General features: G+C 40.2%; 1 protein-coding gene across 1 annotated transcript in view; it reads left to right on the top strand.

Moving 5' to 3' along the window:
• The first annotated feature begins 6,481 nt into the window (after positions 1 to 6,481).
• SLC26A5 (solute carrier family 26 member 5) overlaps positions 6,482 to 26,151 on the top strand; it is a 78,261-nt gene continuing 58,591 nt past the window's right edge. The window contains exons 1-2 of the mRNA XM_017523061.2: positions 6,482 to 6,559; positions 9,460 to 9,582. The gene's annotated coding sequence lies outside the window, so the exon portion shown is untranslated. The remainder of the gene's footprint in view (positions 6,560 to 9,459; positions 9,583 to 26,151) is intronic.

Here is a 26,151-nt window from a genome sequence, read left to right as displayed (position 1 = left end):
CATTAAAATGCATACATTAAAAAATAAGATTGATACAAAATTAATAATATAAATTCACATGGTAGAAAAGTAGAAGAAAAAATGTGTCATAAACCTAGAAACAGTAAACTAACTTACATCAAAGTTATTACAATAGCCCCTTAATGTTACCAACCATAGAAAGCAGACATAATGAGACCAGTCAGACATTTTTTTAGCACCTCTACAATCACCTTAACAGAAACTAAACAGCTCCCTTAAAGGCTAAAGAAGAAACTCAATCACTATTAGTTCATATAATTTCTTTCATATTGATACTTTCAGTGATTTCAAGCTGGTTCTTTGCTCTGCCTCTAAATTTCCTAACTGTAACAGAATACTTATTTTCTAGCACCTTCTATGTGTGAAGCTTGATGAAACAGCAGAGAAGGAAAGCTCTCTTTTGGCATCTCTCCCTAAGACACACCCTGATATGGTTTGGTTGTGCCCCCACCCAAATCTCATCTTGAATTATAGCTCCCACAGTTCCCTCATGTTGTGGGAAGGACCCAGTGGGAGGTAATTGAATCATGGGGGCAGGTCTTTCCCATGCCATTCTCATGATAGTGAATATGTCCCTCGAGATTTGATGGTTTTAAAAGGGGATTTTCCCTGCACAAACTCTCTTGTCTGCCAACATGCGAGACGTGCCTTTCCCCCTCCACCATGATTGTGAGGCCTCCCCAGCCACGTGGAACTGTAAGTCCAATAAATCACTTTCTTTTGTAAATTGCCCAGTCTCAGGTATGTCTTTATCAGCAGTGTGAAAACGTACTAGTACACACCCTCATGTAACCAGAAATCTGTTCAAATTCCCACACCATGAAAACCAGCCTTCATCCCCAGTCCTACCGACTAACCAACTATCATATTGGAGAGAGAAAGGGCAGGCATTTACTTATGGTGGTAGGCATTTACATATCTCACAAAACTTGTTAATATGATTAACAATTGCATAATAACATAACTTGCCCTACAGGATTTGTATTTTAGTAAGTAGTGTTAAACTTCCAGAACTATTTCAAGATCCAAAAGAATGAGTTTCTAATGGAGAGACTTTGGGTATTTAGGTAACTGAGGTAAGTATTTTAGCAAAATAGCTTTGTCAATTGCCATGGCAACTGAAGTCTACCATTTGGATGGATCAGACACTGAGTTGCTAGCCCCATGACACAAGTTCCAGGGCCCAGCTTCCTGTGAGGCTTTGACCTACAGGTTAGTCCACTAGATCGGTTTCAAACTCACTGCACACAAATGCTCAGCATTTGATAGTTTACCTCTGATGGCACATCTGCCCTGCACTGCTCATGCTACCCTGGTAGGCAAGCTTCTAAAACCAAGAAAACAGACCTGATCCTCAGCTGAAAGAGATATGGAGGAGCTGTCTAAGCCAGAGATAAACAATGTGTTGGTTACACTATTCCTTGGGTGACACTCTCACCCGAAGTCATTATTACCTCCCATGCTGCTTGGGGCAGATCCAGGTTCTGGGGGCTTGAAACTAACACAATTTGGTAGAATCTCTAAGAAAAAAGGACTTCAAAAGAAGAAATACAAAATTAGGTACAAAAGTGAATATTTAAAATGAGAAAAGAAATCACAATGTTACAATTTTATAAATATTGAAAAATTGATGAATATCATAAATGTTATCTGGAACTGCCAGACTTCATCAAGAAACGATGGATTAGAAACCAAAGATGTCTGGGAAGCCAAAGCGGGAAGATCACTTGAGGTCAGGAGTTAAAGACTAGCCTGGCCAACCTGGTGCAACCCTGTCTCTACCGAAAAAAAAAAAAAAAAATAGCTGGGCATGGTGATGGGTATCTGTAGTCCCAGCTACTAGGGAAGCTGAGGCATGAGAATTGCTTGAATCCAGGAAGTGAAGGTTGCAGTGAGCCAAGATTATGCCACTGCTCTCCAGCCTGGGTGAGAGTGAGACCCTGTCTCAAAAAGATAAAGGAAAAACCAAAGAATCAAAGAAGCCGTTCAATATACATATAAAATAGGTAACTTTACATACCTGATGAACTCCCTATTATTTATTTGAAGAGCTAATAACTAGAAGTTTTTGAATTTGAAAGGACCTATAAATCTACAGATCCAAAAAGTTTTGCAAACTTCAAGCAGGATAAACATAAAAAACCCTTTTCAAAATTTGGTTTCCCTGGAGGAGGCACAACTTTCTAATTCTCATAACATCTAGTGATGGCCTTGCCTTTTCCTTCTTCCATTTTCCTGCCTACTGTTCTGTTTGTATTTTCTCAGTCTACTTATTGATAATGATTACTACAATAGCCAGCGTTTGGTCCCCGGCTGCATCTATTCTGGTCCTTTCTGATCCATTTTGCAATCAGTGATGCAGTGGATCTTTTCAAAACACAAATGCGATCATGTCATTCCCTGCTCAACCTCTTCAAAGACTTCACATTGACCCTACACAGCGACTCATGACTATAATCCCAACACTTTAGGAGGCTGAGGTGGGCAAATCACCTGAGGTCAGGAGTTTGAGGTCAGCCTGGCCAACATGGTGAAACCCCATCTCTACTAAAAGTACAAAAATTAGGCGTGGTGGTAGGCATCTGTAATCCCAGCTACTCAGGAAGCTGAGGCAGGAGAATTCACTTGAACCTGGAAGGCAAGAGTTTGCAGTGAGCCAAGATGGCACCACTGCACTCCAGCCTGGTTGATGGAGTCAGACTCTGTCTCAAAAAAAATAATAATATAAAAGTTTTTAAAATGAAGAGGAAAATTGCCACTAGGGGAAGTTGTTAGTAGACACTACTAAATAAAGATGCTAGAGATAAGACTCAGTCTCAAAAAAAAAAAAAAAAAAAAAAAGTTCACATTACTCTTAGGACAAAAACCAAAATTCTTAATATGACCTGCCAGGGCTGAGCTGATCTGGCCCTGCCTTCCTCTCCAGCTTTATCTTATGCCACTCTACCCTTTGTGCTCCACACACCCGGCCCTCTTTGGGCTCATTTCTGTTTTTCCAATGTGCCATGTCACTTGCACCTACAGGCGTTTGTAGGTGCTGGCTCCTCCACACCCTACCTCCACCCCTTTATCTAATTGACTCCTAATGTTTGACACCCCACCCCTTCCTGATCTGGTTTGGGTTTTCTCATTTAAATGTGCTCATACTTCTGGATTTGCCTTTAGAGCATCTATCCAAGTTGGTAGTTACAGTCTTATTAGTGTGAATGACCAAACTCTGGTCTCTCCTCCTCTGTTAAGCTGTAAATTCCATGCAAGCAATTGACCAGTACAGTCTCAATGTCTGCCACATGGTATTTGAAAAATTAACAGTTATTAAAATAATAAATATATCCATAAGTATTTACAAAGAAAATTTATACTATGCTACTTATTAGCTTTACATGCTTGGGCAAGTCAGTTAATATTAGCCTGTCTGTGTGTAATCTGAGAGAAATAATAGCTAGTCATGAAACTTTTATAAGAATTAAGTAAAAATATATATGTGTGTCTTCAAAAATAAGTACAGTTCTATCAGCAAAAACAATGCTTCCAAGACAAAATACAAATGAGAAATTGAGAGAGTATATTTGTAACATATATCACAGATAAGGAGCTAATATTCCTAATATACAAAGATTTTTTAAATCAAAGGTAAAAATAGACCAAAAATTATATAGAAAAATGAGTGAAAGATATGAATAATTAAGGAAAATCAACATAAAAAATGGTCCTTCAACATAAAAAAGTTGTTTAATATCACTCATTATAACAGAGGTATAAAAGAAGCCCCACTGAGATACTCCTTCTAACCCATCAAACGCAAAATTCAAAAGCTTTGCAATATAAGCTTGGAAAGGCTGTGAAACATAGGCCTTCTCATACCTTGCTGGTAGGAATGCAAAATGACATAAGTCCTGAGGAGAGGATTATGGAAATAGCTAAGAAAACTACACATGCATTTACCTTTTGACCCAGCAAACACTTGATCCTACTTCTAGGAATTTATCCTAAAGATACATTTCCAAAAGTGTGAAAAGGTGCATGCTCAAAGTTATTAATTGCAGCATTATTTGTAACCACAAAATATTGTATACTACATAACTATCCAAACATAGAAGAGTATTTGAACACACTATGGTACATACATGCAACATACTACTGTGTAGCTGTTAATAAAATTAAAAAAGGAGGAAGATCTCTGTGAGGTAATGTGGAGTGATTTCCAAAGATACTGGTAAGTAGAAAGAGCTACGTGTGAAAGAGCATTTGAAGAATGCCACCTTTTCTGTAAGAAAGAAGGGGAGGCCAGGCACAGTAGCTCATACCTGTAATCCTAACACTTTAGGAGGCTGAGGAGGAAGGACTGCTTGAGCCCAGGAATTGGAGGCTTCAGTGAGCCATAATTGTGCCACGGCACTCCAACCTGGGTGACAGAGAGAGACTTTTGTCTCAAAAAAGGAGAGGAGAGGAAAGGAAACAATAATAAATAGATTTTTTAAAAAAATCTGCGTGGCTTTACAAAAACACAAGAAGAATAGATGAGAAATCATGAAGCTGTTTACTCACACAGGATTGGGTAGAATGGGTGGAATAAAGGAGGGAAGACAATTCTCTGAGTATAGCTTTTTAAATCTTTTTAACATGCTTTTTTTAACTTTCTTTTTCTTTCATCAGCTTTTATTTTAAATTATAGAGTACATGTGCAGGATGTGCAGATTTATTCCATAGATAAATGTGTGCCAGTGGTTTGCTGCACAGGTCAACCCATCACCTAGGTATTAAGCCCAGCATCCACTAGCTGTTCTTCCTGATGCTCTCCCTAATATTCTAATACCAAAGAAATGAAATTAAGCCAGCAAGGATGGGAAGGGGGTAGGGAGTGGGGAAGATGCATATTAAAAGTAAACTCATCTCTAAACTAGAAATAATAGCAATATCTACACAAGTAAATACATGTAAAGTGCTCAGAACAGTGCCTACTACATGTAAACACTGAACAGGTGTTAGCAACATTACTATTGTTGTGATAGTATATTCAGTTCCTGGTGCTACCTGCAAAAACAGTTTATCATCTGTCTACAGTGTTGCTACTCAAAGTTTGGTCCTCCAGCAGCCTATCAGGGTCACCTAGGGGCCTGTTAGACATGCATATCTCAGACCCCATCCCAGACCTACTGAATCAGAATCTGCATTTTTAACGGGATCCGCAGGTGATTCCTATGTACATTATAGAGTAGGAGGAACTGGGCTACAGACATGTATATGACAAAATAATTTCACAGGACGGTAAAGGCCAAGTGGGAAATGAAGGGCACCAGAAATACATGTCCCAGGAGCTCAACTCCTCCTTAATAACGCATCCTTTTAAGATTTGTTTAGAGATGTTTAAAAGCGTGGAGAAAAGCAAATTTGGTTTCCTCAAATCGGGACGCAGAGTGGTCTCGTGCCCTTGAAGAAAGCGCCCTCGTGTGGAGTACAGAGGGAATCTCCAGCCCTTCCTCTCGGATGAAGAACAGCACCAGCTCTCCAAGCCGAAGGCCTGGGCTCGTTTCTGGAGTCGGGAGAGTCTCCTTGGCAGAATGTGTCACTACAGTGTGCATGCGCAGAAATTCACAAAGCAAAAAAAGATGCTCTTAATGAACCAACTATAATCCTTGCTAAGATATAAAGCCAGAGGGCAGTGCTATTTGAAATCATTTTCTATCCCTCACCCTCTTGATCTCGGCACTCTGGCTGTGGTGCCCTCTTGTATCCCAATTGTTATTAACAAAACAAGCTATTTCCTATCGTGTGTGTGTGTGTGTGTGTGTGTGTGATCTCCCACCTTGGGGAAACATGTTACGTTATTCTATGTAATAAGAAACAAAAAAATTTTTGTAAATTCTAACTTAAATCCCCGGAAAAGAATCCATATGCATTGCCTTGTTGTGCAATAAGTAGTCAATATTTGCAAATAAAGTGTTAACTGAAGGCAGTTCATCAAAGCTTTTTGAAATTTAAAAAAATCACATTGTCTTCAGGATTTCCTGTTTTCGAATGTTCCTGTGCAAATCCGAGTCTCTATAATAATTGTAATTGAAAACATAAGTCAATTTTTTTGTTTCGTAATGTTTTCCACTTGAACGCTATCCCTTGTTTATTGTGCTTGCTTCAGCCTCGAACCTCTACTGACGTTCCACCTCAGGGCGACAAGAATGCCACCCGAAGAAACTCCTGGGCCGTAGGGGAAGGAAGTCTGTGTCTTCTGAGTACACGTGCGGGGCTGGACGACCAAAGTGTTTAATCCCAAGCACACTCTGGAAAGTTCTAGGTGTTTGGGAAGAGACCCCTGGGGCTAAGGATGCCTGAGCCCCGGCGTCCCAGCGCAGAGGGTGGCGGCGGGGCCTGGCCCTGGCGGGGCGGGGCGGGCTCGGGTTACCCGGAGGCCCGGGGTGCGGCCGGCTGTGCCCGCGGCGCGTCCTAGTCCTCCGAGAGCCGCACCTGCAGACAGCGCGCGTGGAGGCGGCAGCGGCTGGGGAGCGCGGCGGGGCGGCTCCGCCCAGGGCAGCCGGGGCCGGTGAGTGCACAAGGGCGGCCGCCGGGCCGGGGGTCGCGGTCCCTCGGGAGGGGGCTGGGCTGAGGGCCGCGGGACCACCCGAGCAGGGGTTCTGGCTGTCACCGCCTCTCCTTTCTCTCCCGGGCTAAACGAGCGGGCGACAGCGCCGACCTGCCGGCACTGTGCCGGCCTCTGCGCAGGGAAGTAGACAGTCTCACGAAGCGCTTTCCTTTGCACCCTCGTCCCCTCGCCCTCTGCAGCTCCACACGCCGTGTTCACTTCACGTTTGCCTCCTCGGGTCCCCTCGCTGCTTATCCAGCCCTTTGCCGTTTCCCGTTTGGTTTCCCTCTTTTCCCGCGTGCCCTGGCTCTGCTTCCGAAACACCCTCTTATGGCCCTGCGGTGGCCAGCACCCGACTCTTTGGGTCTGGCCTGTTGATACCCAAATCGCATTACACAAAACCATGCCCTCGGTCATGCCTCTGGGCCTCTCTCCGGAGACCGGCCCTGCCTCCTCCCGTGCCCCGCTTTGGTCGCCCGGAGCTCCCAGGGAGCGGGGCTGTGGTCCAGAGACCGGGCGCTCCGCTCAGCGCTGGGCGAGGCTCGAACCCCCGGCCCCCGACTTCGATCACGAAGGGACTGCTCAGAGCTTGACAGCCTTAAAAATTGGTACTGGCCCCCTGTCGGGAGAACCCGGCAGGTGCTCTGCCATCTTAGAGGCTCTGACACGCTGGACTAGGGAAGCTCGCGGCAATATTTATTTTGGGGAAAGATTTAGTTGATCGGGAACCAGTTGACTTAGTTGACGGCCTCATCCAGTGTGCACCTGGGCCAGGCCCCGCCGGGAAGGCGTGCTGGACGTTCTCAGTGAGCTCAGAGACCTACAGAAGAAACAGCAGCAAGGATCTGATCTGCTAGCTGTGAAGAAAGCCTCAGTCAGATACGCTGTGGGGTGGGCAAGATTCTTTTCCTAGCTTCGATGAGTACTGTGGAATCTAGAATTTAAGCAGCATTCATGGAGGCTGTTAGAACAACAACAAAAAGCAACCTTTTGCGGGGACATAATGTGATTTACATTTTTCCTGTCTGAAAACTGAACAATGTGCACTAGATATAAAAATGTATTACCTAAAGTTTAGGAATTTACAACATAGAAATGCAGCGGAATTCGGAGTATGCATTAGGAAGTATCAACCTTTTTGAAAATTAAATTTAAAATGTATTTTTGCCAGGCATTCCTTCTAATAACTGTAGTATTGCTTTGTATCAGGAGACTTTCGGGTAGGGGACAGGAAGGAGGAGAGAGAAATTCAAACTAATTTGCATTAGAAAGAAACTTAGGGTAAAGAGTTCCCAGGTAAGGTTGCTATGGCTCATATCTTAAGTGCACTGTTGGAAAGCTTTCTAGTCTATTAGGTAACACCCGAAGCCCCAATTCTGTTATGTAGCATTTCTTTTTTCTCTCTCTCTTTACTCTGAAACTATACAGAGTTACACGTTCCTCATTAATTTATGAGTGAAACCAGAAGAATTGACTCAATCCAACAAGTATTTCAGTGCCTTTGGTGTAGAGGTGCTTTGCTAAGAACTGAAGAATTGAAGACTGAGGACGTTTCTAATGATCAATGGATTGACTTGTGAGGTGTAGATGCAGGTGTGCACGGCCTATTTAATTGACAATCAAAATCAGTTGAGTTTTCATCGCATTCTAAATAACACGTGTGCCCCTGATATCTTAATTTTTCTACCGTTGCAGGTAGTCTGCATTTTAGTAACCCAAGTGAAAGAGTTTGCTAGGGAAATCATGATAAATAGGAAGAACGTCCATAGTCCCAGGTGTTCTCATTACCATTGAGTTAATAAAGTTAAAATCAACAAGAAAAATGAGATGATGATTTCCTTTCTTTTGGTTTCAAACTAGTGAAATCTTACACAAAAGAAGACACAGCATGGATAAATTTAATCATTTTGTGCCTCTCAAAGTATATTTTATCTTTTGGAGGACAGATCAAATTTCATGAACTCTTTTAATCCTTCTTTTGAAGGCTAGTTCCAGGACCAACTTCATAAAATGCTTTATTGTAGGTACCAACAATGATCAACATCATTATCTTCTCCCCACCTTCACCCTTGAAAGCTACTCTAGAGGACTATGAGGGAAGAGACAGGTCTCTTTCAAAATCTGGGAACACTAGGGACTTTATCCCCAGAAAAAAAAAAAAAAGCACACCCATCGAAAATGTTGTACACCTTTCAGAGGATTCCTAGTGCCCAGGTTATGAGAGCTTGCTTCAGAATGGGCCAGTGAATCAGAGTGTAGGTAGATGAAAGGGAAGTGAAGCAAGATGTGGGTAAATTCACAAACTGAGTGGATATGCCTTAATTTACTTTCAAATGGAATAAACACATGACCCCTCAAGTATTCTGTAAATGGGAAGTAACAATTGTATTATTTGTAAAAGACTAAAGACATATTAGCCCAATTAAGTTTTTAATTAATCAAGATCAACTCTTATCTTGAACATTGTGAGTCTCTCATTTATCTATTTTTCTTGCTCTTTTCAAAGCAAGTGCTTTACGAGGATTTGCTTCTACTACTGATGATGCCCCATTCAGGACACAATTTCTCATATGCAAACTTGTATTCATGGATTGCTACATATGGGAATGGTTGAGTTCAAAAATTGAACTATATCTTTTCTCACACCCTAGCAGTTCACCCTTACTTAGGAAGAAGATGTAATCATATGTAATTAGCCTATCCCATGTAAGCCACTGTGATAGCAGTAGCTGTGCCTTGGAAGGGCGGGGGTTGGTATTAGGGATGAAAGGACAGCGTTAAGAAATATTTTGGATATAGCTTCTTTCAAAAAACAAAACAGTAACTGCTGAATTAACTTCCTTTTCTTCTTCTATATGTAGGGCCAAGGAGCGAGCTCTCCCTTCTCCAGGTCTCGGCCCCAGTGACCGAGGTTGCAGTGAACTGCACTGGAGCCCCCAGGTCCTGTCCCCTGTCCTGACTTTTGTGCTGCACATTGCATCTGGGTAAGTGGAGGGCCCCCTGGAACTAGTAAATAGGAGAGCGGGTCAGAGGTAGTGATGGATTTTACCCAGATCAAAGGATTCCTCAAAATTTCCAGAGGTCTGAATCACATACCACTATTTGGAAGAAAAGTATAAGAGAGAAGGCCAGAGCCGTCATACCGTACTCTTACCTTTTAACTTGAATCAAGATTAGCCTAGGATATCCTTAGCTATCAACCAGCTTTGACTTACTGTATTCTTGAGAGGCAACTTGGTGGGCCAACAACCCTAGAATGTCCTTGATAGATGCTTATTGGATTTGTATATTGATGGAGATCATGGTTTTAAGCCAAGCTCTGCCACTAACCAGGTATGTGATCTTGGGCAGGTTCAGATATCAGTTAGCTTCTTTGGAACTTAATTTTTCTATGTATAAAATGAGGGGGTTATATGGGACCAGAGGTTCTCAGCTACTAATGTGTAATTCCATCTCATTTGCATTGCCTGGGAGTTTAGGGAAAAAAATATCCAACAGGGATTCTGATTAATTATTAATAAATCGGATTTATTCTGAGGATAAAGTCCTGAGTGTTCCCTAGATTCTGAAAAAGACCTATCCCCTCCACCATAGTCCTCCAGAATACAGTTGTTTTCAAGAGTGAAAGTGTTGACCAGGCTCTGACTCCTGCATGTAATCTCAGCACTTTGGGAGGCCAAGGTGGGCAGATCATTTGAGGCCAGGAGTTCGAGACCAGCATAGCTAACGTGCAAAACGCTGTCTCTACTAAAAATACAAAAATTAGCCAGCTTGGTGGCGCATGCCTGTAATATCAGCTACTCAGGAGGCTGAGGCAGGAGAATAGCTTAAACCCAGAAGGCAGAGGTTGCAGTGAGCCGAGATTGCGTTGTGCCACTGCACTCCAGCCTGGGCAACAGAGCAAGACTTTGTCTTAAAAAAAAGAAAAAGTGAAGGTGAGGAGAAGATAATGGACTGGCATAGGCCCAGGCATCTTTTTTTTTTTTTAAGTCCCCCCAGCAAATACTAACGTCCAGTCAGGACTGAGAATCACTGGGTTAAGTGATTGCTAAGAACTGATTCTAAGGTTGTGTCATCTTAGGATGGAAAGCAGCCCCACAAAGTCCCTGTTAAACATAGCCTGGCCCAGTATTGTGCCTACTCAGTGGAAACCAAACCTAAATTTCCTTTCTCAGAAGCCGTCCAGATCAAGCCCTTTCAGATTATTCAGGGGGAGCTGCTGTGCCTGCTCACCTTTTTGGTATTCCCACAATGCTTTGCTGACTTTGCAGCACCCAGTAGTTTTTGATAGCCTGAATTAAGTGTAACTCTGCCTATCCAGGATAATCAGCTGTTCCTAAAGGTCCCCAGAGACGATAACATCTCTGCTCTGGGTATCTATGCCAGAGTTTAATGGCCTCTTGAAATTTTCTCCTTGAAGTGATCTGTGACTTGTTGAGGTGGGAAGAAAGGTGTCAGCAAGGGATAAGGATGATCACCTTAATCGTAACTGAAATGTGAGCTTCCGTGTCCAAACTGAGATAAAAAATGATCCTCACACCTTCTCAAGTAGTTGAAGACGATTGAGTTACCAGAACTGGGGAGGAGAAAAAGAGCACGTTGTTTACCTTAATTATTTCTTGGGACCTAATCGTGTTGACATTACTTGTAAATTCTGTAGACTTTTACACTTGGAAAATTCTGAAATTTAGAGTTAAAACTTACTAAATTGTAATCCATGAAAACTATTTGTTTACCCTACCCTTTTTTTTTCCTTCTATCTTTCCTATCCCAAAATACCTCAAAGACAAAGAAAAACAGTGTGTATATGTGACTATCAGATCAGTAAGAAAGAGATAGTCATGAGTTGACCGAAAATGGAAAGGCATTAAGGATGAAAAACTGAACAAGGGTAACAGGCATATGGGTTACCAGGAACTACACTTAACTTCTGTCTTTTCTTTCTTTATGAGTCTTATCTCTGCTATAAGCTTATTCTCAAGCTTGCTAAAATGCAGGCAGATCACAATGTCCCACCTGCTCCGTGCTGACAAATATGGGCTTGTGGCCCTGGATTCCCACAAGTTCCCTGCAGCTTTCCATATACAGCGCATGCAGTGCCATCTCCAGGGGCAAATTGGCAGCCTGGACACACTTGGTCTAATCCTGCATTGACCAATCATAGGACCTGACTTAATTCTAAATCACAGCTTAGGTTGGAGCCTATTTTTTTCCTAGCGTGGAAAGCTACTGGCGGTAAAGTTCTTTACCTCTATGTCTCAGAGGAGTGGCCTTTACCTGATGTCAAAAATCCCATGCAGACCTACAAAACCAGCTCAACCCCTACTTCTTCAGCCGCCTAGAGCTGGTTGTAGTCATTGTCAGTAAAAAACAAACAAAAGAAAATTATGGGATTGGAGTCATTGTATATGTTCATTGCTGATCGCTGTTCCCCAAGATTTAGTAGTATTGGGCACATACTGTTTTGTTATTTCATAATTTATTCCTGACCTACTTCTTAAAATGAATTAAAGGAGAAAGAAATATATCAGGAAAAGGTGGACTTGTCATCTTAACTTCAACTCTACTGGAAACTTAATTATTACTAAACTCAAAGGCCCATTTACGTGTTTATAAATAACAATGTATCCTCCCACATCTGGTTTCTTAAGGTAATAAGAATAGTCAGGGTTGTGCTGGTCCTTAGGATTATCATTAGTTTGCTTTTTAAATTTTTACTTCCCAGAAGCAATGCAATTTTGCAAAATAATTAGAAATGATAAAATTTCTTAGCCAGTCCCAGTTTATTAAACAGTTTTAACAACAATCTCAAAGGTAGCAAGGGTTTTCACTGCCTCCTTTCTTGCTTTATTCGTTCCTTTCTTCCTTCCTTGAGTCACTTATTTATTCAACAAATATCTAAAGAGTTCCCCCATGCCCCTGACTTCATGTAGCTTACATTCTTACGAAGAAGTGAGGGAAGACAGAAAATAAAGAAGTAAACCATCATATAGGTTAGATGGTGGTAAGTGCTGTGGGGAAAAATACAGCTAGAAAGAAAGTGGTAGAGGTGTTAGCTGAAATTTTTAAAAGAAGGTGGTCAGAAAAAGCTTCCCCTGAGAAAGTGATACAGAACATAGACCGGAAGGTGGTGAAGGAGGAAGTTATGGGGCTGTCTGGGAATAGAGCATCCTGGCCAGTGCAAAGGCCCTGAGACAGACATGTGCTTGACATGTTCGTAAAACAGCAAGGAAGCCAAGCACGGTGGCTTACATCTATAATCCCAGCATTTCAGGAGGCTGATGTGGGCAGATTGCTTGAGGCCAGGAGTTCAAGACCAGCCTGACCAACATGGTGAAATCTCATCTCTACTAAAAACCCAAAAATTAGCTGGGCATGCTTGTGCATGCTTGTAATCCCATCTCCTTGGGAGGCTGAGGCACCAGAATCACTTGAACCTGGGAAGCAGATGTTGCAATGAACTGTGATTGCACCACTGCACTCCAGCCTGGCCAACAGAGCGACACTCTGTCTCAAACAAGCCATCAACAACTACAACAAACAGCAAGGAAGTCCATGTGGCTAGAGCAGAGCGACAAGGTGGGAAGGCAAAGAAAATGACCCCAGCAAGGAAAGGAGCAAGGGACAAGAGTTGGAGAGGGTGCTAAAGATCATACAGGGTCCCTTTTCAGTGGGATACTTGTAAGGTGATATGAAGATGAGGCTTCTTACTGCTTAGTTGAAACAGCAGCAGCCTGTGTTCTCTTTCTTCCTTGTTATACCTCCTGGATAGCCCGTCCGGCTTTCCTTTTCTCTCCAAATTAGCCTCTTCCCATTCCTCCCCTTGCACTTCCTTTCCCCCAGGCTGGCTGCAGAGAGGGCTTCGGTTTTCCTTTCTCCTTGTTGCCCTGAGGATAAGCCTGCCATTCCTGTTCTAAGAAATGTGCTGCTAGTTGCTAAAGAATAAAAACCAATAGTCATGAAAGAAATTGTAATAAACTTATGCAAAATGTGTTCTTAGTTTATGCTGCAGACCAGACACAAAGTGGTTGTGTGTGTTGCTGTTGAGCTGAGTTTAGCCTGTGTGTTTTGTTGGGTCTGCACATTGTTTCATGAAAATTTATCTTGGTTTCTGACATTTAAAAATTGAAAGTTTTTTTAAATTAAAATGTAGTTTCAAGTTCTCTTTCCAAATTGATGTTCTTTATGAAGTTCTAGAATAGGCAAAACTAATCTATGGTGATAGAAATCAGAACTGTAGTTGCTGACATACCCAGATTGACTGGGTAGAAGCACAAGGGAAAAATTCTAGATAATGAAAGATCCTATTTCTAGTAGTCTAAAATGCATGGTAACTCATTAAACCATATACTGATTGGTATAGTTCACTATGTGTACATGAAATCTCAATAGAGCCAGGTGCGGTGGCTCATGCTTGTAATCCCAGCACTTTGGGAGGCTGAGGTGGGTGGATTGCTTGAAGTCAGGAGTTCAAGACCAGTCTAGCCAACATAGTGAAGCCCTGTCTCTACTAAAATTACAAAACTTAGCCGGGTGTGGTGACACACACCTGTAATCCCAGCTACTTGGGAGACTGAGGCAGGAGAATCTCTTGAATCTGGGAGAAAGAGGTTGCAGTGAGCTGAGATTGCACCACTGCACTCCCACCTGGGCAACAAAGCAATGCCCCCATCTCAAAAAAAAAGAAAAAAGAAAAAAAAGAAAAAAAACACACTCAATACAAAGAAATTTTTTTAAATTTTTAATTAATATTTTAACTGACAAATCATAATTTTATACATTAATGGATGATACAATGTGATGTTTTGACATATGTGTACAATGGAGATAATTAAATCAAGCCAACATGTTCATCAACTTGTTTACTTACCTGGTTTTTATGGTAAGATATTTGAAATTTACTCTTAGTTATTTTAAAAAACATACAGTTGATCCTTTATACCCACAGGTTGCACAGATAGAGAGGGCCAACTAGGGACTTAAACATCTGCAGATTTTGATATCCATGTGGGGTCCTGGCACCAATCTCCTGTGTATACAGAGGGCTGAATTTGTATTTGTTTCCAACATTTAAGGGCTGAAATCATGGTTCTGATTTCTGTCACCATAGATTAGCTTTGCCTATTCTAGAGCTTCATATAAAACATCAATTTAGAGGAGAACTTGAAATGACATTTTAATAAAATCTTTCTCAATTTTTAAATGTTGGAAACCAATACAGATTTTCATGAAACGATGTGCAGACCCAACAAAACAATGTGCAGAGCCAACAAAACACAGTCACCCTGCTGTGCAATAGCTCTCAAAACCTTTTCTTCTTGTCTATCTTAAACTTTGTACCCTTTAATCAACAATTCTCCATTGCTTCCCTCCCACCCCTCACCTAGCATCTGGTCAACAGAATTCTAGTCTCTACCTCTGTGAGTTTTTTAGATTCCACATGTAAGTAAGATTATGTAATATTTGTCTTTCTGTACTGGGCTTTTCTTGTGTACCATGATATCCTCCAGGTTCATCCATATTACCACAAATGACCTGATTTCTTTCTTTTTTTTAAAGTTGAATCGTATTTCACTGTGTATATATACCACATTTTCTGTATTCATTCATCCATGGATGGACACTTAAACTGATTCCATGTCTTGGCTATTGTGAATAACACTGTAATGAACATGGGAATGGAGATACCCCTTTGACACATTGATTTCCACTCCTTTGGATATATACCCAGAAGTGGGATTGTTGGATCATATGGTAGTTTTATTTTCAGTTTTCTGAGGAACTGTCATCCCATTTTCCATAATGGCTGTACTAATATACACTCCCACCAGCAATGTATAGGAGTTCCCTTTTCTCTACATGCTCACCAACACTTGTTATCATTTATCTTTTTGATGAAGGCCAGTTAGGTGAGGTTATATATCATTGTGGTTTTAAAGTGCATTTCCCTATAGACCAGTAATGCTGAATGTTTTTTCATGTACCTCTTGGCCATTTCTGTGTCTTCTTTTAAGAAAGATCTATTCTGGTCCTTTCCCCATTTTTTAATTGTGTTATTTGTTTTCTTGTTATGTTGTTTTATTTCCTTCTATATTTTAGATATTAAGCCCTTGTCAGATGCGTGGTTTGCAATTATTTACTCCCCTTCTGGGAGTTGTCTCCTCATTTTGTGGTTTCCTTTGCTGTGCAGAAGCTTAGTTTGATGCCATCCTGTTTGTCTGTTTTTGCTTTTGTTGCCTCTGCCTTTGGAGTCATATCCAGAAAATCATTGCCTAGACCAGCATCATGGATCTTTCTCCCATTTTCTTTTAGTAGTTTTACAGTTTTAGGTCTTAACATTTAAGTCTTTAATCCATTTTGAGTTGGTTTTTGCATATAGTATGAGAAAAGGGTCCTATTTTATTCTTCTGCATGTGGATAGCCAGTTTTCCCAACACCATTTATTGAAGAGACCGTCTAAAGAAAAGTTTTAAATGGAAGCCCTACCCAGCATTCAGCAAAAACCTGGATAGCAGCTGACCACTTTGGGCTTGGCACTTGCTTTCTAGATTGGCTCAGACACCTTGTCCGCTTGTGTCATTTTCATTAATTACCTGGCCCCTTGTAGGTGGTATTGGTTTGTGATTCCTTCAGTAGATGCTTAGCAGTTTGAGTTTCAAGTATCAGTGGAGAGCAAATCTGAAGGGGCCTGATATGTTTAATTGGTAGTGAAGAAAATAGTACCTTCCTCCTAGGATTGTATGTGAAGCATGTAACAATATTATAAGCCTGACAGCTTGAATCAGTCTAGAAACTGGCCTTTTCCCCTTTTACTTAATGGTGTTCTCAAATCTTACAGTTCTCAGGGATCTCTGGACCTAACTTTCACTTTCGTCTCAAATGCCAAGGGTCTCCTGTATTTGCAGACTTCTTCCTGAGATTATGTCTATTATTCCTATAACAGCACTTAACACTTACTTTTATGATTTATGTCGCTAAAACAATAGTGTCTACTATGGAAATCATAGAAAATATAGATAAGCAAAAAGAGAATAAATTACTCATAATTCTACCATCAAACATAACCTCCACTTACCACGTTGTGATAAATACTTCCAAAACTTTCTCCATACATCCATATATTTTATATTAAAATGTATTTGAAGGCCAGGCGCAGTGGCTCATGCTTGTAATCCCAGCACTTTGGGAGGCCAAGGCGAGTGGATCACGAGGTCAGGAGTTCAAGACCAGACTGGCCAACATGGTGAAACCCCATCTCTACTAAAAAATACAAAAATGAGCTGGGCATGGTGGCTTGTGCCTGTAATCCTAGCTACTTGGGAGGCAGAGGTAGGAGAATTGCTTGGACCAGGAGCCAGGAGGTGGAGGTTGCAGTGAGCTGAGATCACGCCACTGCACTCCAGCCTGGGCTACAGAGCAAGACTCTATCTCAAAAAAATAAATAAATAAATAAAATGAAATGTGTTTGATAGACTTTAGCATACAACTACCCACTTTGCAAAATGGACAATAATAACCAGTCAAATGTTAAAGATGACAAGCCAAGCATAAGTAATTGCTTACTCCCTCTCCTAGAATTCCATTTAAATGACTATAAAATATACAAAGGGAGAAGAACTCTGAAGATACTGGGATATGAAAATGCTTGGAAGCAAATTACTAAATAAAGAGAATCAAGAATTTGTACAAAAAGGACCACCGTTAGTATGCAAGTGATCCCCTAGAAAGAACCCTCTGCATGGAGTTAGCAGAAATGGAGAGCATGCATGAGCAATGAGATAATGAAAATTCTTCGTGGACTAGTTATAGTCAAGTAGGGCTTCTCTAGAGTATTGGCACCATAGAGTAAATCTTTTCTCTTTCTGGCATCTAGAAAGAGGATGGGCCCTGGCTGGAAGGCTAGCTCTTGCCTCCTCACCCCAAAGTGTAACTAGCCATCAACAAAGCCTACTCTGGTACACAAAGCTTGTTAATGTTCATTTTGTTCAGGGAAGAGTCCCATCCTAGAAACACTTATATACATGACAGTGGAAGAAGGTGGCACAAAACAACCAGAAAAATGAATGAAATCCTCAATTTATTAAGAAATTATACAACCAAGAATAACCTGACATATGAAGGAGCATGAAAAAGAAACATCAAGATAAACAATTACTGTTGCTAGAGGAGAGATTATTCAGGCAAAAGAAAATCGCCTCTTTTAAAAATCTGAGCACTCTTAGCATGATTAAAGAGTTGTTTCTGTACAACAAAAGCAGGACGTTATTCAGAAAGAGCAGTCAGAAAATAAACAAAAAAGATGTTGAAAAAAATTTTTAATAACTAAAAACTAATGTATTAGAAGGCTAATAATGGAACTTCTTTCTGGTCTAAGTACAGTGGTGATTACAACTAATTGATCACAATCAGTTACTGATTTCTTTGTTCCTTCACCATTCCCACTGTTTCACTTGACTAGCCTTAAAAAATAATAATGATGATAACAATTTTAAAATCTCCTGCAATACACAACCAAATTTTGAAGAAAGGACATGCTAGAAAAGAGGAGAGACAGAGAGAAGCAATCCAGTAAGTCTGTTGGATCTCTAGAAATAGAAAACAAAGAAAATAAAAGGGAAGAAATTGACAGTGAAATGTGAAGAAAAAAAATTCCTGTAGTTGAGGAAAAGTGTGAAGTTAAAAGGTCCATCAAATGAATGAAAAAACATGCAGAGATACAATTGTTACAAAATTCCAAAGTCAAGAATACAGAGAGATTCTTAAAACTTTCTAAAAGGAAAAATAAAGTCATTTAAGATTGACATAAGGATTCTCATGAGGAAACTGGATTTTAATAGAGCAAAGCTTTTAAATTTGTAAGGAAAGATGATTTTGAGCTTAAAATCCTATTGTGAGTAACTTATTAAGTGTGAGAGTAAAATGAAGACATTTTCAGACATTCAAAGGCTCAGGTTGTTTACCTCTGAGTTCCTTTTCTAAAGCAGTTGCCTGAGGATGTGCTCCAGCAAAATGAAGGTATAAAGCAAAGAGGAGGAAGATATGGAATTAGAAAGAGTGGAACTAATACACAATTGCAATGAAATAAATTGTAGGTTGACGTTCACCAGGCTTAGAAAAAATTAATACAAATTAGGGCAGGTAGTGAGCTCAAGATTAATAATTTTAAGACATATTAAGTAAATTTCCTTTTATAGATAGAGCTAGCAATGAACAGCATTCACATAGTTATAGAAATAATGGGAATTCCTCCTAGTCCAAGTGCAGTGGTATTTTCAACTAATTGATCACAACCAGTTACTGATTTATTTGTTCCTTCTCCATTCCCACTGTTTCACTTAACTAGCCTAAAAAATGGTGATGGTGATGTTGATGGTGGGTCTTCTAACAACATAGAGGACTAAGCTGGCCCATTCAGACCTCCCTCCAGGACAGACATGCAAAGATGAAGAATAAAACACAACAAGTCTTCAAATAACCTTGAAATAAAGACTGTCAGAAGAATGCAGAGAAAAGTGTTTAAAAAGAACAATAATAAAGCCAGGCATGGTGGCTCATACCTATAATTCCAATACTTTGGGAGACTGAAGCATGCAGATCATGAGGGAATAGCTCGAGTGCAGGAGGTTGAGGCTGTGGGGAGCCATGATCACGCCACTGCACTCCAGCCTGGGTGACAGAGTGAGACCTGTCTCAGGAAAGAAAAGAAAAAAAGAAAAGAGAAGAGAGAAAAGAAAAGAAAAATGTTGCTTCAGGAAATAGAGTTGAGGAGAATGGGATGGAAAACTAATGCTTTTCATTATTAGTTCTTTCATAATACTTATAATTCTATCACGTGTATACTATTTTGGCTAAAAGTTACTATTTTAGAAAAAGAGATGATTGGTCAACCATTGGATTCTCCTTTCATTTTTGCTTAAACAAAGAACTTTTTCCTATTAAAGTATCTGTCATTCAGACCTAAGCACCACTTTGAATTACTGAGATTTTTACCTCAAAGAAAATTCTAAAGACATATCTTGTGAGCATTAAGGATCTTTCACGTGTTTCTGGCTAGAAGATACATCTTGCAATTTATTAACTTATGGAGTCACAGTAAATTAGTGCTGGAAGGGATTCAACTTATTTAGTGGTATGGAATAATTTCTCCACAGCAGAGTGATTTTGAGCTGTCATTCTATATAGGATGGAGGAGAACTGGGATATGGTCAAACAGCAAGAGCCTTGGCTGCAAATTGGAACCTGCAGCCTGCCTTTCATGGACTTTCAATATCTGATCCTACTCAACCTCTCCAGTTTTATTTCCTGTGACCACCCAAAGCACGATTTCCACCAGTACCTTTGGTATTCCATGAACATGTCCTATTAACATTTACCTTTTCACATCTCTGTGCAAAATCATGTGCCTGCCTTTTGGCCTTCTATCCATTATTTGAGAGCCACTTCAAATTCAATATCCTCTCTAAAGCCTTCCTTGACCTCCAGCCTTGCTTTCAATTTTGTTAAGACCACTGTGCTTTATAAATTACAAATTATAAGGAATGAGAATGCAAGCCTATAATTAATTTAGATAAAATTAGATAAACATTTTGACATAATTAATCTGATATACAATTAATAAGGCAACATAGGATATAAACATGTTTTCTGAAATGAGACCTAAATTCCAACCCAGCTGTTGTCACTCCATCAGTCTCAGATATGTCATCTGGAGGCTGTCATTCTTCAACTGCAGTATTAGTAAGTGTTAACTACTATAATTATTTTAACTATTATTGTGCTTCATATTAAGAAAATCAGTGGCTACCATTTATATGATTTTAAGTCATTTGTTGTTTCTGTGTGCTCACTTTGTAAGTTGGCCAATACTCATCATCAGCATCAGCATTGTTTAAATATGTTTTTTATTATCGTGACACATAAACTCACAGATCAAAAAACAAAACCCAATTTATAATAGCAAAAACATTGGAAGTAGCATAAGCAGCCTTGACCTCCTGGGATTAAGCAATCTTCCCGAGTCAGCTTCCTGAGGAGGCTGGGCCACAGGTGTTTACCACCACGCCCAGCTAATTTTTGTTTCTGTTTTTGTTTTTGTTTTTGTTTTTGGTGGTGGTTGGTAGAGCTGGGGTTCTCATCATGTTGCCCAGGCTGGGCTCAAGCAATCTGCCCACTTCAGTCTTGCAAAGAGCTGGGATTATAGGCATGAGCCACCATACTCAGCCTAGAAACATTTTAAAAATGTATTTCTCATAGACCTATAGTAAATTATTATTTTTAACTCAATGTTATAGCTGAAGAATCTGAAGAGAACATGATTACCCAGGCTAGGACACTTATGGAAGCAGTAATTGCTCTGGAACAGCAGGCAGAAGCCGGGACCTGTGGTCACCCTACTTAGATCAAGTAACTCACCAGATGTCTCACCATAGTGGCAGAAGCAGGACTTGAATTGAGGTCTATGTGATTCCACAGCCTGTACTCCCAGGTGCCATTTAGAGATAAGGAACCTGGGGTACAGAAAGCTTGTATATCTTGCAATAAAGTGCCACAGCTATAAAGTGCCAATTCTGGCTGAGGGTGTTGGGTTATGCCTGTAATCCCAACACTTTGGGATGCCAACACTTTGGGTTGATCATCTGAGGTCAGGAGTTTGAGACCAGTCTAGCCAACATGGTGAAACCCCATTGCTACTAAAAATACAAGCATTAGCCAAGTGTGGTGATGTGTTCCTGTAGTTCCAGCTACTTAGGAGGCTGAGGCAGGAGAATTGCTTGAACCCAGGAGGCGGAGGTTACGTTGAGCCAAGATGGCACCTTTGCACTCCAGACTGGGCTACGATAGTGAAACTCTGTCACAAAAAAAAAAAAAAAAAGTGCCAGTTCCAGCCTTCACACACAGTCCTTCTGAACCCTGGGCTCTGCATATAGTGTTGCCTCTATGGATATTAATGTGTAAGAGCCCTTTAGCAGAGGAATTTAAGGGGAAGAGAATATTGTTTTTACCATTGAAAGTAATAGCAAAAATTGCAATCACTTTTGCACGAACTTAATATAAAAGAAGAGGGAAAGAATGGGCACAGCACTAGGCTAAATGCTCTGGCAACCTTGATCTGGCCCCTGCCACTCACACCTAAGATTCAGCCAATAAATGTCTGGGAGGTAGCTGCATGCCATGCTGTGCACTTGATGCTCAGAAATAGCAGTCCTGCCCTTACCAAGCTTACAGTCTACATTCAAAACCAGCTTGCATAGATCTTAGGACCTTTTGCTTTTTTTTTACATATTGAGCCACTATAATTAATCAATGACAGTTAATAAGGAAAAACAGATCATATATTCTGGTTATGCTAACAGTCCCAAAAGTATTAAAAATAGAAAACAGCTTTTTCAAATTCCTTTCAGGAAAGGCTGATAAAGCCATGACAGTATGTTTTTTTCTAGGTTCCAATTCATGAGACCTTTGCTATTTGTTGTGTACGTTATAGAAAAGTTTACATCCTGTTGCTCAGGGCATTGTTGAAAAAATTCATAATAAAATGTATTTTTGTTGTTTCTGTTGAGGCCCATAGAGAAATCATGTGAAAGATATGGTAAGCTTGGGCATGTGCTTACATATTTGGGATTAAAAGGTTAATATATGTATTAACTTATTAAATGTATAAATTATTTTGAATAGGCAGATGGATACCATTACTCACTGTCTTCTGATACTTCCAGTTCACAGAGAAAAATACTATTTCAAAACCTAAAGAAAAGCATTACTTGTCCGATGATGGCTTAGTTTCAGACAACTGAATCCATTCTAGCTAGTTTAAGCACCAAGAGCTTTAATTGGCATTTTGAAACTTCCCAAATGCTGTTCCCAGAATGTTGTCACTGGATGCATTTAAAGATGAGGAAACATAGAAGCAGAGAATTGTATAGTTGGGAGGAGAGAAAAATGGGGAGAAACTAGTCAAAGGAAACCAAGTTAAAATTATGCAAGATGAAGAAATCCTACAGATCTATACAGGATGGTACCTGCAGTTAACCACCTGCTACTGTACACTTAAAAATGTACTAACAGGCTGAGCACAGTGATTCACACCTGTAATCCCAGTACTTTGGGAGACCAAGGCAGGTGGATCACTCGAGGTCAAGAGTTCGAGACCAGCCTGCCCAACATGGTGAAACCCCATCTCTAGTAAAAAATATTATGCAAAAATTAGCATAGTGGCTTACAACTGTAGTCCTAGCTACTCGGGAGACTGAACCTGGGAGGTGGAGGTTGTGTGAGCAAGATGGCACCACTGCACTACAGCCTGGGTCAGAGTGAGTCCGTGTCTCAAAAAAATAAGTATTGACAGGGTAGATCTTGTGTTCTTATCACAAAATAATAATAAATAAAGAGCAAAAGCAAACTTTTGGAGGTGATGGATATATTTATGGCATAGATTCCTCCAGACTCATCAAGTTGTATACACTAAGTATATACAGCTTTTTGTAGGTCAGTCATATCTCAGTAAAGTCATTAAAAGTTAATAAAGATGAGGGAACTAAGACTCAGAGAGGCAAGTTATTTTTCCATGTTTATTAAACAAGCATTTTTTAACCCTAAGTACCTATCACTGTATAGAAATCAGTAATATTGCAATTCTCCTTTTATGAGGCTCACAATCTATTTTCCCAATAGGTTGTGCATCAGTCTCACTCCATGAGCTTTAAAAAAATACAGATTCTATAATTACTAAATTAGAATCTCTAGAGGAGGCCGGGCATGGTGGCTCATGCCTATAATCCCAGCACTTTGGGAGGCCAAGGCAAGCGGATCATTTGAGGTCAAGAGTTCGATACCAGACTGGCCAACATGGTGAAACCCTGTCTCTACTAAAAATACAAAAATTAGCTGGCTGTGGTGGCGTGCGCCTGTAATCCCAGCTACCCAGGAAGCTGAGGCGGGAGAATCACTTGAACCCAGGAGGAGGAGGTTGCAGTGAGCCAAGATTGCGCCACTGCACTCCAGCCTGGGCAACAGAACGAGTGAGATGGAGTCTCAAAAAAAAAAAAAAAAAAATCTCTAGAGGGCCTGAAAATTATGGTTTTAATCTCCCCAAGTGATTGTGACATGTGACATGCCAGCAAGGCATAGAAATCCCTGGTCTAGTTGAACCTGTTGTAACAATGTAGAACAGCTCAGACACTTGAGGTACAGAACCAGAGCTCTACCCTGATCATGACCTCCAATTCAGAGCATCTGCCACAAAACCATGGTGAATCTTCATTATTGGCACGCAGCTGATTTTGGCTTTTAGTCTGAAGTTTAAAATGTTATCACTTTGTTATATTTTTTATTTATAAATATTTATCACAGCAATATTTTTTAAGTATCAGAGATGCCATTTAAATTAAAGATTACTTTGAGAAGGAGGCAGGGTTTGTGTTTTGCGAATATTTTTGGATAAGTCTCTTACCCCCAAGTGAGTGTAGATGAACCCATTTTCTTATCTACAAAGTGAGGAAGTTATAATAAATTCAGATTTTAAAGTCTATGATGAGGCCAGGCACGTGGCTCACATTTGTAATTCCAGCACTTTGAGAAGCCAAGGTGGGCAGATCATCCGAAGGTCAGGAGTTTGAGACCAGCCTGGCCAACATGGGGAAACCTCATCTCTACAAAAAAAAATACAAAAATCAGTTGGGTGTGGTGGTGCACGCCTGTAATCGCCGCTACTTGGGAGGCTGAAGCAGGAGAATTGCTTGAACCCGGAAGGCAGAAGTTGCAATGACCTGAGATCATGCCACTGCACTCCAGCCTGGGCAACAGTGCAAGACTCCATCTCAAAAAAAGAAAAAAAAAATATATGATGAAAGATGTTCTAAGTTACCTTAAAATCCCCCCCTTCATAGCTGTAGGAAATAGACCTTGAACTTCTAGGTCAATTTGTTTTTCTGTCATTAGTATTTTGCATTTGAGGACCAGCCAAAAGATGTGTCCATTTAAGTGATCTTAGAAGTGACTTTTCTCATATAAGGATTTGTGTACTTTACAATTTGGTGATTCATAATTTCAATCAGCACACTGGAAGCACATTATTTGTCATATAAGAGTCTGATCATTTGATCTCCTCGTTGGTTCCTTGGTTACTTTGCCTCTCTGCCTCTGATAAGATGGTTATTGATAGCCTTCAAGGCTTTAATTAATTAATCATTGTTGATACACATAAAAAGTCCCCAAAAAGGACAGCCTTTCATTACAACATCTTCTTCTTCTTTCCTTTTCCAGTTGAAATATCCTTGAATTACCAAACAGATATCTCAAAAAGAATATAGATTTTAGCCAGGGTGCCAGTATCTCAAAAATATTTGAGAATTGCCTCTTCTCCGTGTCTCTTCCTAACCCACAGAGAGTTAAGGTTGCTAGATTTAGCAAAGTAAATTACAAGATATCCAGTTAAAGTTGAGACAAACAAAGAATAATTTAATATAATTACATCCCATGCAATATTTGAGACATACTTATACTAAAAGATTATTTCTTGATTATCTAACATGCAAATTTAACTGAGACTCCTATATTTTCTCTGGCAACCCTGCAGATAATATATATCTTAATGCTTTAAAAAAATCCATCTAATGTTTAGAGATCTAAATTTGTTTGAGATTTGCTACCAATTTAAACCCACAATGAAATGGTTGTGACGGTTAAGACTGAATTTGCCTGAAGTATAGGGGATGTTGCACTGCCCACCTACACACAACTCTCTTTTGTTGTGAGAATATAAGCATAGAAACAAGGCTTTGCTTGAGAAACCTGAGCTAAATAGTACTCTTTTGTAATTTGTATAAATATTTTGCAGACACATGTAAGTAAAAATAGTGCTATTGCACAAAATGTATTTACACCCTATTTGGTTTTTTTCATTTTGTTCGTTTGGCCGGTTGGGTACATGGATGAGTGGGTGAGGGTGTTTGTTTTGCCATCTCCGGAGTCAGCGGCTTTGAACTTTATCTGCACAATAGAATCACCTGAGAGCTTCTTAATCTCTCAATCCTTGTCTGCTTGGCAGACCAATTAAATCAGAATCCCTGGAAATAGAGTCAGGCATCAGTATTTAAAGCTGCCCAGGTGACTCAAATGTGCAGCCAGGGCTGAGAACCAATGCCCTAAATGAAAATGGCAAATTTGAAAAAGTACTTTGTACTACTAAATTATGTCCTTTTATTTTAATCCTCATCAAAACTGATTTTATGTACTTTTCAGCAAGCACATTATGGCAATTACATTTTTTTGTATTATATATCTTATATATAATATAAAGTTTACTTTAAAAATTATCTCGTGGCTTTAATCATGTCACTGATTCAGTATTAATTTCTTCAACATCTGCAATTGGTTTCCCTTGAGGTAGCTGCTTTTAGATCAGTGTTCTACCAAAAGCATGCATCACAGCATTAGAGTTTGCTTAAAGGGCAGAGGGACTGACAGGATTGGAGGGAGGGTCACCTGTGCCTTTCTGTTGTGAGGCCCAGTGGGTGTGTCTGTCTGTCTCTCTCTCTCTCTCTCTCTCTCTCTCT

The sequence above is a fragment of the Cebus imitator genome, unplaced genomic scaffold (assembly GCF_001604975.1).
Source record: "Cebus imitator isolate Cc_AM_T3 unplaced genomic scaffold, Cebus_imitator-1.0 Scaffold26, whole genome shotgun sequence".
Lineage (NCBI taxonomy): Eukaryota > Metazoa > Chordata > Mammalia > Primates > Cebidae > Cebus > Cebus imitator.
Note: the sequence above shows the minus strand (reverse complement) of the source record. Positions and strands in the feature narration are given on the sequence as shown.